We start from the raw sequence: 15,304 nt of genomic DNA, 5'->3' as shown, positions 1-15,304 counted from the left end.
AAACAAGCTGTTTATGTATTTTGAACTTTGTAGGTTACTCTACATTCGCTTTTTTTTGGAGTGAAGTTCTTGTTTTTGTATTTGTGTGCAGCCATCTTTGAGCAAGTGTTGTAGGGTTGGATGCGTGGACACAAATTCTTTCAGTTTCTGTTTGTCTAGGAAGATCTTTATTTCCCCTTCATTCATAAATGATAGCTTTGCAGGGTATAGTATTCTAGGTTGGCATTGTTTTCTTTTAAAACTTGAAATATATCATGCCATTGTCTCCCTGCCTGTAGTGTTTGCAATGAGAAGTCTGGGGTGAGTCTGATTGACTTACCCCTGAATGTGATTTGTCGTTTTTCTCTGGCACATTTTAGGATTTGTTCTTTGAGTGTCACTGAGCTGAGTGTTGCCACAATGTGTCGCGGTGAATTTCTCTTCTGGTCTAACCTGTTCGGAGTCCTGGCTATCTGTTGAATTTGCCTGTTGTTATCCAGCTGCCTGTTTGAAGTTTTCTGATATTATTTCATTGAAAACACCTTCTAGTCCATTCTCTCTTTCCACCCCCTCAGGGACTCCTATTATCCGAACATTACACCGTTTGATTGAATCTTGTAGGTCTCCGACCATATTTTTTAATTTTTTAATTTCTTCCTGCATTTGAACTGACTATTATTTCTGGAAGTTTGTCTTCAAATTATGATATTCGGTCTTCTATTTCATCTGTTCGATTTCCAAGGGATTCCACGGTGTTTTTTATATGGTCACTTGAGTTTTTCATTTCCAGTATTTCATTCTGGCTTCTCTTTTGGATCTCTAATCCTTGGGCTTGTTTTTTGTTCAGCTCGACACTGTTTCTCATTATTTCTAAGTATTCTGATTATTAATTTTCTGAATTCTTTTTCTGGCATAGTTTCAAATTCTTCAGCCTCTGTTATGGTTGATTTAGCCTGCTCCATTGGTGAGTTTATATGTTCAATATTATTGTGGGTTTTTCTTTTGTTTTTTGGCATTCTGTCTAGGTGATTTTTCAGGTTGATTTCCCTCTGCTATGGGCTGCTGTGAGTCTGTACCAATATCCAGTGTAAGCAGGCTGCTCTGCCTTCTAGAGTTTATTTTTTACTTATTTTTTGTAACTTGAGTGGGCTGCTGTCAGGGCTTTGAGGTGCCAATATCCACCCCCTGGGGGGCCAGTTTCCTTGTTCCTATGTTCGCCCTTACGTGTCTGTGCCTGGGGTTCGTTGGTCAGCCGCTCTCTCACTACACCTCCTGTGTGAGGAGTGTCAAGTAGCTCCAGACCACCTTTGGACTCCGCCCCTGTCGCTTCTTCCTTTGGAGCAGAGGCCAGCCTCCTTTAAGCCCGAATGTAAACAAGATGGCTGCACTCTGCCCACTGCAGCTCTGATTGTGGGTTGGGCGGTCCTAAGGATCCTGGAGTTATTTTTTTTTTTAATCTTTTATTTAATGAATATAAATTTCCAAAGTACGACTCATGTGTTACAATGGCTTCCCCCCCATACCGTCCCTCCCACAACCCTCCCCTTTCCCACTCCCTCTCCCCTTCCATTCACATCAAGATTCATTTTCGATTATCTTAATATACAGATCAGCTTAGTATACCTTAAGTATTTCAACAGTTTGCTCCCACACAGAAACATAAAGTGAAAAATAATAGATGATTTTTTTTAAATGATGATGAAATCAGATCAGACCTATTGTCATGTTTAATCCCAGTGAGAGTCAAGTTGGGAATTGATAATTTCTTTCTTTTTTTTTTTTTTTTTACAGAAGATCAGTTTAGTGTACATTAAGTAAAGATTTCAGTTGTTTGCACCCCCATAGAAACACAAAGTGAAATATACTGTTTGAGTACTCGATCCCTCAGTTCATCCCCCTGGATCCTGCCCTCTTCCCACGGGCGCTATTCAATTTTTTTTTTTCTGGTAACTTGAGTAGACTGGTGTCAGGGCTTTGAGCTGCCATCCCTCGCTGCCCGCCCCTGCACAAGGAGTGTTGTGTCGCTCCACTCCACCTTTGGGCTCTACCTCCAAAGGTTAGTGTGGAGGCAGAGTAGTTCTCCTTTAAGCCCAAATGTAAACAAACAAGATGGCTGCTTCCCGCCCACTGCAGCTCCAACTTGGGGGAGGGATCCTCGCTTGTTTAGTCCCTCAATTCGTTCCCCTGCTCGCACTCTTTCTGCAGGCACTACTCACTCTGTTCCGTTTTCTATTTCCTCCCCCACTCAGTCGTGGGTGTCTCAGTGTCTGTCCCAGGGTGGGTTGGGGGAGGGGTGGTGGTGGCTGTTACAGCAGTGCTGGTGAGTACACACTCCTGCTGGTGTCCTGCTCCTCAGGCGTCCGTGTCCTCCTCGCAGGTCCACCCTGTCTCCCCCATTTCAGAAGAGCTTCCCTTTCCCCGAAACTACAAATTCTCACCCCTCTTTGAACCTTCCCTTCCCGGACCATCGGTGTGCTCCCTCCCTATTCCGCCATCTTGGAACCATCTCCACCAAGGTTTAACTACACACCTCTGAGTGTTCTCATTCCTTTTCTTGGCCTCAGGCCCTTCCCCCTCCAGGTTCAATTCAAACACTTCATAGATTTCCTTTAAAGTTCTTATAGGGAGGCAGTTGTCTACCAACCTAATGATTATTTGGGGCCCAAACATGCAGGCCCCTGGGCCACCCAGGCTCATTGAAGCAGAATCACTGGTGACAGGATTTAGGTTGAGTTTTCCAAAAGGCTCCCAGCTAATTCTCCTGCCTCTGTTTCGGTCTCAGACACACCAGTCTCTGCTATCCGACTCTCACTACTCACTAATGCTACATTACTTTTTCAGAGCACAACACTGATGGTGTCATTCCCTTGCCACCTGAAAGTGGGTTACCAGTACCTAGCATTTTTTTTACTCCATATCCCAGAACTCAGCTTTTCCCAATCTAACCTCAACCTACTTTCTAGTGCCATGTCTAGAAAGTAACCCACATAGAGCCAGCTCTGCCACACACAGCTTGCTTCTGCCGAATTATCCACCCTTTGCCTCTTCCCAAACACAGCCTGGACTTCTTGTAGCTGCCTCCCAGTTCCATCTTTCTTCAAGCTGGCCCTGTCACTTTGGATATCCTCAGCTTCTCTGCTGTGTTGGTAGAAAGCCTCCAGCTTGCCATCTAATTTGGTGGCGATTCCCACATGATGTTGTCTTATCTGAAAGTTCTTTCCTTTCAAAATCTATAGCATCATGTTCAAAACACTCATAGTAGCTCTCACATTCCTCCTTGTAATAATGTCAATATCTACCATACAGCCTGCATTGCTCACTCCATAGAAGTGCTCAGATATGTGCATGTGTGCATACACACTGAATTTAAAACATTTTTTAAATCAGATTTATATTCTGTGGTAATACTGGACAGCTACAAATCTGAAGTTATCTCAGCAGGGAATGAAGAAAATCACACTATGTCACCTTGTGATAATATTGTCTATTAAAGTCTTGATGTGTAGGGCTTTTGAAATGTAAATCACTATCTAGATTCAAATACTACACCATAAATTATAACTTAAATTTCAATCACTGTAATAGTGTACTTAAATTCTAGAAAATATATTTCTTCATTTGTCAAAATAAGTCATTATTTATGTAATTATGTAACTATTCATAGTTCAAAACACAAAGGTTTTATTTTCTTTTTAGCCTTAGCTATGTATCAGTTACTCATTCTCATAAACATTGTCCACTTATATTGTAGCCTTTCCAAAATTTGCTGACATTTACAAGTCTACAGTGAAAACTTAGTTGATAGTTTCTAAATACTTTTTAGAAGGTGGAAACCATAGTTTATTTTGTTGGGTTATTTTATTTAGCCTTTGCTTGGCTCTGATTATGGACAATATCAGAGAGTCCCACTAGAATCAAATTAGTACTTTGTCAGAGTAGAAGGCTTCTGAAGTATTATAAATCTTATGTATTTTATAATCATTTTATTGATAAAGAGCAATAAATCTTTAGTGTAAAAATATTTTGTACTGAAGGAAATGTACTAAATTTAAGTTTTGAATTATTTATATTCAGGTTCTGAATTAGCAATCCTCACTAAGAAGCCACTGTGTCCGCCTGGCTTCAGTCACATCTTAAAATCAGGGAGACTCAGGGTAGAAGGGCCTTTAGGACTAGCAGAGTCAAATTTCCCCTTTGACTCTCCACAACCCATATTTGTTTTCCTAAAAGGATAGACATTGTACTAACAGTTCAACCATTACTAACTTGACGACCTTGGACAAATAACCTCACTCATCTAACTCCATTTCCTTATTTATAAAATCATAATAGTGTCCATTAGCTTCTTAAGGTTACAATGAACATTATGCAAAATAAGAATCTATGAATTGGGGCCAGTGCTGTGGCGCAGTAGGTTAATCCTCCACCTGCAGTGCTGGGATCCCATATGGGTGCCAATTCTAGTCCTGGATGTTCCTCTTCCAATCCAGCTCTCTGCTATGGCCTGGGAAAGCAGAAGATGGCCCAAGTCCTTGGGCTCCTGCACCCACATGAGAGGCCTGGAAGAAGCTCCTGGCTCCTTGCTTTGGAACAACTTTGAAGTTGTGGCCATCTGTGAAGTGAACCAGCAGATGAAAGACCCCTCTGCAACTCTGCCTTTCAAATAAATAAATATATCTTTTAAAAAAATCTATGAATCTTACCTATTCTATCATAAAAATCTATTATAACATTTAGTTTTATAATCTTTGTTAGAAAAGAGAAGCAGGGAACTCCCTATGTTCAGAAACTGGTAAAGAGGCTCTATCTGGTTTTACAAGTTCCAGAAATGGGGTTGTGTATTCTGTGCCAGAGGTACATCTATCTAAATCACTACAGCTACCAAGTACATACCAGTGTCTGATAGACATAGTATTCCCTCATACCTTTTTCTTCACAGGTTCTTTTAAATTTTTTATAATGTTTATCTTTTCAAATATAAACAATTATTCAAACAATTCAAAATTTTAAAAAAACCTTTCTCCCGAGTGCAATTTTGTTTAACTTTTGACAATATTTTCCTGTCCAAGAGCAAAATATTTCCTTCGTTGTGGTCAAATCCTCTTTTCCATGTTTCTTAAGATTTTTTTTCATATAATTCCATAAATGGATTCCAAGATGGTGGAATGGGGAAAGGGTGCACTGCTTTAGACTATGGAAAAATAGTAAAACAAACAAAGTGGAGAAAGTGCATTCTCATGGGAGAGTTGGAGAGAAAACTGCAGTAGAGATTCTGCGGGAGGAGGAGGTATGCACAGATCCATGTGGAAGGTGCAGACCCTCAGCAAGGAGCATGGACACAACACACGGTCCCAGCAGCAGAAAGCAGCGAGAAAGCATCAGCTTAGAGGGTAGGATCAGCCTGCAGTGGCCCATGCCAATGCTGGTACAGCTGGTGGGAGAGCCTAACTATGCTATCTTTGAGTCAGGCCTGGAGTCCTGAGGGGGACAGGATGTCCATTAACCAAGTGAAAAAAGGGGCACATTTCTCTCCCTTTCACCCCCTCAACAACGTGCAGCAACTGGCCGAGAGAGGTTGGGCACATTTTGGACGTAAGTAGCAACTGCGGCAGCTCTTGTGCATGTGCCCAGCAGCTGGAGAGGAGGAGGTGTGATCATGAAAGTAGGAGCTGCAGCTTTGTGCACACATGTGATGCCCATGGACTTTGAATTTGGCTGGGAGGATTGACAGGGGGCTGGGCACCCAAGTAGGGCTGTTAGATGCCCCTAGTCTCTCAACATATCATAGGAACCAGGACTCAAACAGCCTAGGCAGAGCACCCACAGGCAGCTGGCTCTGGGAACATCTCAGCCTCCCCACATGGTATGGATGCCATGTGGGAGCCCTGTGTGCGGAGACTGAGAACTATGTGACCGCATGAGAGGACACAGAGTGTAGCTGGGTCTCTGGGCAACACTGTGTACAGCTGCACATGCTCCGAGCACCCCGACTGCCTGGAGTGGGTCACTGCAGCAGGATCCATGCTCACACTGAGGACTACACACATCCTTTGTACAGTTCACATAGCAGCAGGGATAGATGTTACACCCACTGTGAGCTAACATCCAGGCACTGATCACCTTGGAAGAGAGGAGGTGAGGGTGTCAATGTCAACAGGGGTCATCATGCCACCCCTTCTGCTAAAAAGAGGAGATCTACCATGCCCAACTTGGGTGTCACCCTATATACACTCTACCCTGGAGCATGAGAGCCCCATGGGCACACTCAAACTCTGGGCATTCATTCAAAGAGCAGAAACTCCACTAGGCTACAGAGGAATAAAATTTTGTCTGAATTTTCCTAAAATATTAAAATTCCTAACTATTCCCATGTTGCTAGAAGAAACTAAGAAACTCAATTTGAGGTATATTATTTAATAAATTGTTAAATTATATGTATTTTAGATTACAGAGAATAAAAATATTTCCATGTTTTCTTCTTCAACCCGTTTCTGATTTTTTTTTTAATGAGGAAGTAGGTCTGTATAAGAATGTTCTTTGTATCTACAGTATCTTTCCAAGGCCCCTGGTCATGGAATCTTTGTCAAGGATTATTTGGGGAGCATAAATTGTTCTTTCAGAGAGGCCCTGGCCCTACTTGAACTCTGAAGGAGTGTGCTTGATTCTCCCTGCCCATCAATTGATCTGATCTGATCCAAATGTGACTGTTGGGGCTGGCACTGTGGCGCACTATGTTAACACCCTGGCCTGAAGCGCCAGCATCCCACATGGGCACTGGTTCTAGTTCCGGCTGCCTCCTCTTCCGATCCAGCTCTCTGCTATGGCCTGAGATAGCAGTAGAGGATGGCCCAAGTCCTTGGGTCCCTGCACCCACGTGGGAGACCTGGAAGCAGCTCCTGGCTTCAGATCAGCACCGCTGTGGCCATTGCAGCCATCTGGGGAGTGAACCAGCAGATGGAAGTCTTCTGTCTCTACCTCTCTGTAACTTTCAAATAAGTAAAATAAATTTTTTAAAAAATGTGACTATTTTTGACAGCTATTGATTTGGGTTGAATACTGGTTGTCTTCAAATTTACCAAAATTGGATTTTTTCATTACTTTTTGTTGTTTTTGATAAGAGATACTTAACATTCTTCACAATAGTCTTTTCTCAAAACTGTATTGCTGCACTAAATTTGGCCTGTTATCTCATTGATTGGCTGTCCTTGTGTAATCAATCTCTTGTTTTTGGATATGTGAGTTGTTACAAATTTCCACTGTGCTAAGTACGTGAAAAGAATATTCATTCAAAAAGACCAAGATTGGAGAAAATCCAAATTCAATCACACAAAATAATGACTAGAGCAAAGCAGAGGATCCCGTAAAACACTAATGACAATGTTCTACTGGTATGGTGTGAGCTCCTCAAGTAAAAAGGAACACACAGAGAACTGAACATCTTTAGCAAGTCCCTCTTATTTAACACCCTCTTCTGGTTTTCCTTCCCACATCCTCTTACACAGGATCTGTTGGGTCAACTACCGTGAGATATTAAAAAACTTCTCACTTAATTCATAAAGTACTTAACTGGGAGTTGGAAGCACATGGACTTCTATACTTTCATTTCCTTGAATTCTCACTTATTTGAAAACCCAAGGTTGCCACTAGTAATCACAGAAATGTTTTTTGGAACTCAATTAGTACAAATTATACGGTTATGGGCATAGTACATTAACTTAGAGATAGGTGAAATGGTCACCTTGAAATAGAAGGGCTAGCTCCTACCTGGGCTTGTATTTTTTTAGAATAATGACAACATGTTATTAGTCACCTATATCAGACACCTGTATTTACTTCATCAGACATACAGATGTCTCAGGTCAGCTTGAGCTCTCAGATGGGCATTAGAGAACGATGTCAGTGTCAACAACAAATCTACCAGGAAATTTTGAATTATGCTGATAAGGCTCAATGCTAGGCAGTAAGGACAAGGAAATGTGGCACAGGAGCCATGCCTCGAAAAGGCTTACAGGCCCTGGGCTAAATAGAATCTTGATATAGAGATGACACTTTGCATTCTGTAAAATATTCTATTAGTGAGACAGAATCACACGGAAAGACTGAAAATCATTCTACGGGTGGTTCTTTCTGGATTTTTGTTTTGTAGTTTCACTCCGTAGAACTCCCTAGCCACACACTGGATAGTCAAGGAGAGGTCTAGACCAGAGGTTGACACATTGTTAGACCAACAAGGTCAAGGTCAGACTTGGAGAACAAAGAACCCTCCTAGAGGGCCAAGCCGCCCTTGTATGATGGGTGGTAATAGCTGGGGAGGAAGGGGAGTAGGCTCTATCCTACTCACCAGAGGAGCAGTTGTGAAACACACATTCCTAGGTGTCCTCCCTTTAGAGTCCTGGTCAATGTTTTAAAGAAGCTCTTAGAGTGATTAACTCTTCCCTCCCCATTCCATATCTACAGACTAATGAGGACTTCTGCCCTGAAAAAAATCATCCAGCTGGGCCCCTAGGAGGGCACCTGGCCCCAACAACACCTTCTAGACAGTACAAGCAAGCAAGGAGTTACTCAGCTAACAGATGCAAAAGCAAGATCAGTAAAGCCTAGGGTTTTAAATAATTGTATTTTGATCCTTCCCCGTTAGTAAGGAACATGGGCAGTTGTTAGCCATTTCATGGGATTATGGAAGAAATACAGAATTAAAAAATATTCTATTAATAGCTTTGGTTATCTGGGAAAGGCTTCTAGTAATCTCAGAAAACCATTTTCTGCCAGGAAAGTTAATAAAAATCCATTTTAAAGTCGTATATTTTATGGTGACTTTAAATAAAAACCCATTGATATAAAAAATTCTTTATCCTCTTATCAGGAAAATCAATCACAAAAATGAGTTTTGGTAATAAATGAAGCTAAATGGAGGTACAGGTAATAAATTATATGGTACAAAACAGATAGAAAATTAGGGGGCTGGTGCTGTGGTGTGGCAGATTTGAGCCCCAGTCTGCAGTGCCAAGCATCCCATGTGGGTACCAGTCCCGGCTGTTCCACTTCCAATCTGGCTCCCTGCTAATGAGCTTAGGAAAGCAACTGAGGATCACCCAAGTCCTTGGACCTCTGCATCCACATGGGAAACCCAGAAGCAGCTCCTGGCATTGGATCAGCCCAGCTCTGGCTATTGCAGCCATTTGGGGAGACCAGCAGATAGAAGACATTTCTGTCTCTACCTCTCTGTAACCCTGTCCTTCAAATAAAATTAAACTTTTTTTAAAAAAAGATACAAAAATATAACTGAATGGATTTTTTTTTTGTCTGAGAAATCTTCAGTCAACATTTCACCCATCATTCATGTTGTCATCAATATTTGTTAGCATTGACTCTAACAAGAATCCTATGTGTATTACACCAATCTTGGAGTATAGCAACGGGCTAGCACAGGTCCAGCATGGCAATCTAGGGGTTTCTCTTAAACATGAGGTACAATGACCCATATGCAACATCCACTGAAAATGAAATAGCAAATCTTAATTGAATCAATTATTTTCATATACATTCATATCCCAGTTTGCTCGCTAGTTTGACTCCAGTTCCAATACATAGAACCATCCTTCACTTAATATGCAAATAAAAATAAACTTTCCCTAAAAGTTTTTTTATTACCAAAATCTTCATAAAATATGTTCTGATGACATAATTACCAAAGGCATAACTAAACAACATGACAGATTATAACAAAACATGTAAATTAAGAAATGGATAGGGAAAAATCCTTCTGTCTTTTGGAATATTCCACATAGGACATAGCATCTAACCTATTCTTATATACTAAATGATTTTAAGTAGTGTCAAAATGGCAAAAACAATTCATTATCCTTATAGTGATCACAAATCTTATTACCCTTAATTTAAAAACTCAAGCCTCATACATTTTCTGAAATTACTACTTTTTAATAAAGATTTATTCATTTATGTATTTGAAAAGCAAGGGGGCAGGGAGAGAAAGAATAAACTAGTTCACTCCTCAAATTGTCCTAACAGCCAGGGCTGGGCAAGGCCAAAGTCATGAGCCCAGAACTCCGTCCTGGTCTCCCAAGTAGGTGGTAGGGACCAAGTGGTTGAGCCATCTTCTGCTGTTTTCTCAAGTTCATTAATGAGGAGCTATAGCAAGGACTTAAACTGGCCTTCCCATATGGGATACCAGCATCACAGGTGGCAGCTTAGCTCACTGCACCATGATGATGGACTTCTTGTAGAGTTTTCTACAATTCCTTATTACCAGGTGTAAAATTAGACAAACTTGTCAGCATGGTCATGGATGTTCTAGCTTGTTTGTCACTGATTGCTAGTATGCATCTTTTGCCCCATTTAACATGAATTACAAGATATACGTTGCCTTATCTACTCTCTCTATGCCCATTGTGTATGCTTTTCTTTAGATACAGATACAGTATTTCATCCTCTGAAACTCATCTCACATCTTAATTTATACATGAAGAACATCAAATTCCTCCACTTGATAATGGCCCCTCCACATCCAGGCATAGATCTAGAGGCAGAGAATTTATTAGTTCCGCTCTTCAGGATTATCCTTTATATCATGCCTTTTACAATCAGCCCACTGTACAGGGGGTACTCCAGAAAGTTCATGAAGAATAGAATTAAAAATATATTGATGAAAACAAAGTTTGAACTCCTTGCACAGCTTTTTCATAATAAACTTTTCCCATAAACTTTGAGGGTTCCTCTTTTCTGTGGTTTCCACATTTGTAGATTCAACCCATTGGATCAAAAATGCTACAACAACATAGTTAGGCCTATTACAGTTACATCCATACTGAACGTTTACTATGTGATGCAGTAGTTGCATAAAGTAAAGCATTCCTCCCCTGAACTTTACATCATCTCTATATTACATCACACAATGCAGATGCTAAATAAATATTTGTTGTGTTTTATTTAAGGAGAGATAACGAAACACAGCCTATACTTCTGTACATGTTCAGAAAAGTATATTATCTTTCACTGAACTTCAAATATTGGGTAGGACCAAATGAGCAATGATCACTTCTCTACTGACATTTTCCCTTCAGATCTCACTAAGATGTTTGCCATCTATTTGACCTGGAATCATAGATACTCATCCTGTTTTGAACTTTCCTATGTGCTCCAGCCATTCTACAACACTGACTTCTCAACATTTCCATAGATGCCTCACAACTTTGGCATCAATTGTTTTTTTGAAGCACAACACTTGATACAACGCCTTAATCTCCAAGCCCCAGATACACGGGCTGCATCTGTTCACTCACCCTGCAGCACCCTCCTGTGTTCCAAGGCTCCATCCTTCCCATGCAGGTCTCTGAATGAATATCATCTCTTTGAAAGTTTTTTTTTTTGGACAGGCAGGGTGGACAGTGAGAGAGACACAGAGAGAAAGGTCTTTCCTCGCCATTGGTTCACCCCCCAAATGGCTGCCGCAGCCGGCACGCTGCGGCCGGCGCACCGCGCTGATCCGATGGCAGGAGCCAGGAGCCAGGTACTTATCCTGGTCTCCCATGGGGTGCAGGGCCCAAGGACTTGGGCCATCCTCCACTGCACTCCCAGGCCACAGCAGAGAGCTGGCCTGGAAGAGGGGCAACCGGGACAGAATCCAGCACCCCAACTGGGACTAGAACCTGGTGTGCCGGCACCACAAGGCGGAGGATTAGCCTAGGGAGCCGTGATGCTGGCACTATTAAAAGTTCTTGCCAGCGCCGCGGCTCCCTAGGCTAATCCTCCGCTGAGCGGCGCCGGCACACCGGGTTCTAGTCCCGGTCGGGGCGCCGGATTCTGTCCCGGTTGCCCCTCTTCCAGGCCAGCACTCTGCTGTGGCCAGGGAGTGCAGTGGAGGATGGCCCAGGTGCTTGGGCCCTGCACCCCATGGGAGACCAGGAAAAGCACCTGGCTCCTGCCATCGGATCAGCACGGTGCGCCGGCCGCAGCGCGCCGGCCGCGGTGGCCATTGGAGGGTGAACCAACGGCAGAGGAAGACCTTTCTCTCTGTCTCTCTCACTGTCCGCTCTGCCTGTCAAAAAAAAAAAAGTTCTTAGAAGATCTGTTTTCACTAATTCATTTTTGTTTGAAAGGCAGATGGAGAGAGACAGAGACAGATAAAGAATATGGATCTCTCATGTGCTAGTTCACTCTCCAAATGTCCACAATTCCACAACTGCCAGGGCTGGCCCAGGCTGAAGTCTGGAGCCCAGAATTCCTTCTGGGTCTCCCATTTGGGTAGCAAGGAGCCAAGTGCTTGAGCCATCACCTGTTGCCCCCCAGGGTATACATTAATAGAAACTGGATTGGAAGTAGAATAAGGAATCAAACCCAGGCACTCCAGTATAGGATGCAAGTGTCTGAAGTGGCATCTCAACCATCATGCAATAAAACCCATCCCTGAATATCACCTCTCAGATTTGTGTTTGCTGACAACTCTATTTCAAGTAATTTTGTAGACATTTATTAAGTACAGGATATGTCAATAAATAGTAATTTCTGGTTTTTATTTTAACAATTAAAAATGCTGCCATTTAGCTATTACAAACATTGCCAGGGACTATGTATTGTTTCTTGAGTTTGGAAACACTGGAAAGAAATCTGTTAACAGAGTTGTGGAAAATGTAGTTGGCAATCCATCTGCCCCTACTGGGAGCTCCAGAAATCTCCTAAGAGGGTATGATAGCAGCTAATCCAATAGTCTGGCCCCGATAAAGCACTGTGCAGGCCACAGTCACTTTATCTACCAGATGTAGTTGTTGGGTCTATGCTTTTATTTTTTATTTATTTTTTTGACAGGCAGAGTGGACAGTAAGAGAGAGAGAGAGAAAGGTCTTCCTTTTGCCGTTGGTTCACCCTCCAATGGCCGCCGCGCTGCAGCCGGCACACCGCGCTGATCTGAAGGCAGGAGCCAGGTACTTCCCCTGGTCTTCCATGGGGTGCAGGGCCCAAGCACCTGGGCCATCCTCCACTGCACTCCCTGGCCACAGCAGAGCGCTGGCCTGGAAGAGGGGCAACCGGTACAGAATCTGGTGCCCCGACCGGGACTAGAACCTGGTGTGCCGGCACCGCTAGGCGGAGGATTAGCCTAGTGAGCTGCGGTGCTGGTTTATGCTTTTATTCTTAAAATAACCTATAAACTCTTACAGCTCTGATACCTAGTGATGAGATGCGAGATGGACCCTACTCAGGAATGGACCCTACTCAGGAATGGACCCTACTCAGGAATGGACCCTACTCAGGGCCGTCTCAGGAAGAGGCTCAAGGGCAGAAGCTTTTGGAACAGGCTTCTTCTCTCAAAGGATGAACTTACAAAAAAAGAAAAAGTAAAAAGCTCCTCTCCAATCTTTGTTCCTTGACTGGAATGCCCTTAAAGACAAGTAATTATCAATGTATACTTAAACACTAATTTTTTTATAATGAGCTATCTTTCAATTATTTTCTCATTTAAAAAATATTTGCCTTGTCTAAATATGATCAGAGTCAGTGAACTCAGGGGGCTTCCATAGCCTTGGCAGCTCATGACAAGAGCCTAGGGTGATTACTGATGCCATAAACAAGAGTGTCAATTTGTTAAGTCAACAACAGGAGTCACTGTGCACTTACTCCTCATGTAGGATCTTTGGCCTTAGTGTGCTGTACATTGAGATTTAAATCTATAACTAGTACTCAAACAGTATTTTTCACTTTATATTTCTGTGTGGGAGCAAACTGTTGAAATCTTTACTTAATGTATGCTAAACTGATCTTCTGTATATAAAGAGAATCAAAAATGAATCTTGATGTGAATGGAAGGGGAGAGGGAGTGGGAAAGGGGAGGGTTGTGGGTGGGAGGGACGTTATGGGGGGGAAGCCATTGTAATCCATAAGCTGTACTTTGGAAATTTAGATTCATTAAATGAAAGTTAAAAAAAATATTGACATTTTTGAATTGCAAAAAAAATTATAGTTACAATGATACCCTTTTCCATTATTTTTTTTTTTTATTTTTTGACAGGCAGAGTGGATAGTGAGACAGAGAGAGAAAGGTCTTCCTTTGCCGTTGGTTCACCCTCCAATGGCCGCTGCGGCTGGTGCGCTGTGGCCGGCGCACCGCGCTGATCCGATAGCAGGAGCCAGGTACTTATTCTGGTCTCCCATGGGGTGCAGGGCCCAAGCACTTGGGCCATCCTCCACTGTACTCCCTGGTCACAGCAGAGGGCTGGCCTGGAAGAGGGGCGACCAGGACAGAATCCGGCGCCCTGACCGGGACTAGAACCCCGTGTGCCGGCGCCGCAAGGCAGAGGATTAGCCTAGTGAGCCGCGGCGCTGGCCTCCATTATTCTTATTTAACCTTTCCACTACATATGATGAACAGAGTGTTAACTGTCTAGTTATGCCAAAGGTAAGTGCTATATGTAATGTGAAAGGAAAAGAGAAATTTGTTTTTTCAAAGCTGTTTCATTCATTTGATATGTTTTTATAAGACAGCATTTTAAAAAAAAGGTAATTGAAAAGAGATCTGTTTATCATCCTTTGCTAATGAATTTGACAGTTTTAAATAAGCTGGGGCCGGTGCCATGGCTCACTTGGCTAATCCTCCACCTGAGGTGCTGGCACCCTGGGTTCTAGGCCCAGTTGGGGTGCCGGATTCTGTCTCAGTTGCTCCTCTTCCAGTCCAGCTCCTTGCTGTGGCCCGGGAAGGCAGTGGAGGATGGCCCAAGTGCTTGGGCCCTGCACCCCATGGGAGACCAGGAGGAAGCACCTGGTTCCTGGCTTCAGATCAGCGCAGAGCACCGGCCATAGCAGCCATTTGGGGGGGGTGAACCAACAGAAAAAGACGACCTTTCTCTGTCTCCGTCTAACTCTGCCTGTCAAAAAATAAATAAGTTGAGCATTATACTCTAACTTACTGGCTCTCCATAGAGGCACACACAGACACAAGAAAAACTGCTCATTCTCTGTGCCAGGAACATGAGTGCTTCCATATGTCTGGGGAAAATGTGGGCATCAAGTTGTCAAGCAAAATAAAATTCAACAAAACCACTCTTCCTCTCTTCTTAAATGAAAGAATTCTTTAACATGGACAATTTTTATTGAATTAAATGTAAAATGGTGGATTTTGGCTACATGTGCTTTCTGGAGGATTCTAGATAGTTTAGTAAATCAGACATTTGAGTTTTGAGCAGTATGTTTTGCATTAAGCATATGTGGGAGAATTTATTTTCCTCTTTGCCTCAAACTTTCTCCCTTATAAAACTGACATGGTTTAGCAAGCACAAGATAAATATCTGTTGAATTATATTTCATTCAGTAGTCCAGA

At 42.6% G+C, this 15,304-nt stretch overlaps 1 protein-coding gene across 24 annotated transcripts in view; it reads right to left on the bottom strand.

Moving 5' to 3' along the window:
* SYNE1 (spectrin repeat containing nuclear envelope protein 1) overlaps positions 1-15,304 on the bottom strand; it is a 551,595-nt gene that overhangs the window by 502,958 nt on the left and 33,333 nt on the right. The window lies entirely within an intron of this gene.

Source organism: Oryctolagus cuniculus, chromosome 5, assembly GCF_964237555.1.
Source record: "Oryctolagus cuniculus chromosome 5, mOryCun1.1, whole genome shotgun sequence".
Classification (NCBI taxonomy): domain Eukaryota; kingdom Metazoa; phylum Chordata; class Mammalia; order Lagomorpha; family Leporidae; genus Oryctolagus; species Oryctolagus cuniculus.
This window is presented reverse-complemented; position numbering and strand designations above follow the sequence as displayed.